Here is a 3190-nt window from a genome sequence, read left to right as displayed (position 1 = left end):
GGCTCTGGACTATTGGATATGTTTAATATTTTAAAACTAGTTTTAAATATACAGGATACATTTAAAAAGCAGGAGATACATTTTAAATTTTTTTTAGATTATATGAATAATTCCGCAATAAATTAAGTTTATTTAAAAATGTATGAATTGCAAACATAGTTATAATGTCATAAATAAAACTTGAGAACACAAATATTGATTCCATACATTTTATAATATACTAGCTAACCCGGCGAACTTCGTACCGCCGTAGTTAATACCTAACAATTTAATAAAAAAATCAAAACAATATTACAAAAAGCTAGTAAATATTTATTGTAACGCTTTTTGATACACAACATTGTTTGTTTTCTTTCCTGGAGCGAAAATAAATAATGTGGAAGGTTTTCCAACACGGGAGCAGGCCACATACAATTGACCATGTGAAAAACATGGATTTTCTAAATTTATGACACAAACATTAAATGACTGCCCTTGCGATTTATTTATCGTCATTGCAAATGCAAGTCGCACAGGATATTGCATCCGCTTAAAATCGAATGACATATCGTTGGGAATCATGGGGATGCGTGGAATTAAAACGTCTTCGCCTTTGTACTTCCCTTTCAAAATTGTTGCTTCGATGACATTGTTCATCAGTTTCTTCACCGCAAGGCGGGTGCCATTGCAAAGACGTGGTTGGTTTATGTTCCGCAACATAATAATAACCGATCCGACTCTTAATTACAGATTATGAGGTGGAAGTCCGGGTATTTCCAGCGAACTTAAAAATTCGGTTGGATAGTTAATGACATCATCTTGGTTGGTAACGGAATCAATGGATTTATAAATCATAAGATCGCCTGCAATCTTATTTTGAATTTCAAAATTTATTTCGTTGACATCAACGTTTTTCGCAGCCAATATAACTCGTTCGCTTAACCAATCGTGGTTTTTATAATTTTGAACAATATTTGGGAACACCTCCTCGATAAGTTCGGTTTTTGATTCAACAAAGTTACAAAAATTGGGAGGGAAGTTAATGTATCCCGACGATGTGTCTACTGGAATTTTGCCATTACCAATATCAAGCAATTGTTTTGAAAAAGCTTCTCCAGATTAATCGTTCTGCAATTCGACTCGCATGTTTATATTTAATTTAAGTGTTTTGACATAGTTCCATAAATTTGACGACTTCAAACATGCATTAAGTCCGTGGGCTGGTGTTGATCGTGGCATTACCGGCAATGTTTGTCGAAAATCACCTGCCAATAGAATCATCGCACCACCAAACCGGTTCTGGTTGTGTCGTAAATCTTGCAATGTGCGGTCTAATGCCTCCAGAGATTTTTTGTTTGCCATTGTGCACTCATCCCAAACGATTAATTTGCTTTGTTGTAAGACTTTGGCCATCGCACAATTCCTCGAAATGTTGCAAGTTGGAGTTTCGATAATTTCCATGTTTAACGGCAACTTGGGTGCTGAATGAGCTGTTCGACCGCCTTCTAACAACGTAGCTGCAATACCTGATGAGGCAAGTGCGAGTGCAATTCCATTTTGCGATCGAATCGCTGCCAAAATTAATGAGATTAAAAAACGTATTCCTTTCAACTTCATTTCGCATCTCGCGTTGCTCGTTGGTTTGACTTGCCCGTATATGTTGTTGGCTTGCAGCATTTCGCGTTCTACGACTTAAGTTGGTTCGTCGAGTTATTGGCATTTTGGGGTTAATATGTCAAATAAATAATCCCTAAAACATGTTTCTACATATAACTTATGCATACCACGTAGTCTATTAAAAGTCTAATACCTGATGAAATTTTGAATATTTTATGTCACCTTCTGCCACCCTGTTTATAATTTGTCTTTAAACACTAAATAGAAAGATCGATAGTAATCCACCATTTGGTCGCAAACATCTACACCACCCATGTTTTCGTTGTATGATTTAACAACAGCTGGGCATGCTATGCCTGAACGTTTTTTTTTGTTTTATTCCATTTTTGCACCTCAGTTTCCGGCTGTCTTCCAAAAGCCGTGGATATCATTAAAACAGATTTATTATCTTTCCACTTTGTAATGCAAAGTTTATTATTGGTTCTAACAATTTCTTCTGACTCGCCTGTTCATTAAACTATCTTTTTTAAAATCAAAGTCTTTCATTCTGTTGCACATAATTGTAGCAGTTGCATCTATATTCAAACTCGTCAACTTGTTCATCAAAGCAATAGTTGAAAGTATCTGTCAAAATACAGGTAACTATTTTAAGTAATGTTTCTGCTAGACGCAATATTATTGAGGGTCCCAAGCCTAAATCCCTATCTTTTAGTGGGGTAGTATTGCCCTGGTAGATTTTAAAATCCAATACCAGTCCGTCGGATGTCGTAAGAACGAAATTCTTCAGTCCCACTGGTCTTGGTTTATTTTTAACAAATTGTCGAATTCGACATCTTCCCAAAAAAGGAATCATTTGTTCGTCAATAGAAAAAGCTGTCTTTTCTTTTCTTTCAATGGCTTTACATCTATTGAGAACCAAATCAATTACCGGCTGTATTCTCCACAAACTATTCTTTTTTTGTTCCTCTTCTGATACGCTAAGATTGTCAACGATATTTAAATTTACACGTATCATGTAAAACCTTTGTCGGGTCATTACCCCATCAATTAATGGGAACTTATATTTTCCATTCCAATATATAATGTATCCTTGGAAGATGAAGACAGACATCCCATCAAAGCATTCATTCCGATTTTTTTTTTTATTTCTTGAGAGGTAAAGTTGTTTTCTTTTGCATTTTGTTGCAAGAAATACTAGGAAGTGAAATTTGCGGCTGACTCAAAAAATCATCATCCAAATATTTAGCAAAATATTCGTTTGGAGTTTTTACGATGGATTGAGTATAGTCCTCTTTTACAGAAAAATCCTTGCTTCTAAAGTTTCCATGCTTCCACTGGAGAGTCTGGAAATGTATCAGGGGTAAATCATCTTCTGAATCTGAAGAGCTATCAGCTTCATTTGGTGCTAAAATTGGGATATTTTCGTGAATTTCAAACTCATCTTCTTCATTCTCGGACTTACCTGCACGAGCCATTGTTGAAAATAATCTGAAACTTTTCAGGTTATAACAAGAATGCATTCCCGATGTGTGACGATGTGTCTACTGGAATTTTGCCATTACCAATATCAAGCAATTGTTTTGAAAAAGCTTCT

General features: G+C 35.5%; 1 long non-coding RNA gene across 1 annotated transcript; it reads right to left on the bottom strand.

Moving 5' to 3' along the window:
* Positions 1 to 289: 289 nt before the first annotated feature.
* Positions 290 to 1911, bottom strand: LOC126750313 (uncharacterized). The gene is made up of 2 exons (XR_007665681.1): positions 1790 to 1911; positions 290 to 1729 (listed from the first exon to the last, which is right to left on the bottom strand). It is a non-coding gene; the product is annotated as an uncharacterized LOC126750313 (long non-coding RNA).
* Between the last annotated feature and the right edge of the window lie 1279 nt (positions 1912 to 3190).

Source organism: Anthonomus grandis, chromosome 2, assembly GCF_022605725.1.
Source record: "Anthonomus grandis grandis chromosome 2, icAntGran1.3, whole genome shotgun sequence".
In the NCBI taxonomy this organism is placed as follows: Eukaryota; Metazoa; Arthropoda; class Insecta; order Coleoptera; family Curculionidae; genus Anthonomus; species Anthonomus grandis.
The sequence above is the reverse complement of the archived record's forward strand: the minus strand, read 5'-3'. Positions and strand labels throughout refer to the sequence as shown.